This window comes from Sinocyclocheilus rhinocerous, unplaced genomic scaffold, assembly GCF_001515625.1.
Source record: "Sinocyclocheilus rhinocerous isolate Xijiao unplaced genomic scaffold, SAMN03320098_v1.1 scaffold17598, whole genome shotgun sequence".
Classification (NCBI taxonomy): domain Eukaryota; kingdom Metazoa; phylum Chordata; class Actinopteri; order Cypriniformes; family Cyprinidae; genus Sinocyclocheilus; species Sinocyclocheilus rhinocerous.
In genome coordinates this window covers 1,288-1,580 of record NW_015653693.1, presented here as the reverse complement: position 1 = coordinate 1,580, position 293 = coordinate 1,288, and the positions used below count along the sequence as shown (strand labels likewise).

General features: G+C 56.0%; 1 non-coding gene across 1 annotated transcript; it reads right to left on the bottom strand.

Annotated features, from left to right (window-relative positions):
- Window positions 1-73, bottom strand: trnas-aga (transfer RNA serine (anticodon AGA)). Its single transcript has one exon. It is a non-coding gene; the product is annotated as a tRNA-Ser (tRNA).
- Between the last annotated feature and the right edge of the window lie 220 nt (window positions 74-293).

The window sequence follows — 293 nt, the reverse complement described above, 5'->3', positions numbered from 1 at the left end:
TCGGCAGGATTCGAACCTGCGCGGGGAGACCCCAATGGATTTCTAATCCATCGCCTTAACCACTCGGCCACGACTACAGACACAGGCTACTCTCTGGCCTCTTTGTGTGCAACACTGCTGCCTGACCCGAAATCCATACATAGCCCTAGCCAGCTCAGTCACCCAGCGGAGATTGCAAGCTAGCCCTGCAAGCAGATAAAACAGCGGTCCCACTGAGGAGAAATCAGGCTGCCATGTCTCATCCTCTGGAATGGGGTTTTTCAGTGCTGGCTCTGGGGACCCACGGCACTGCA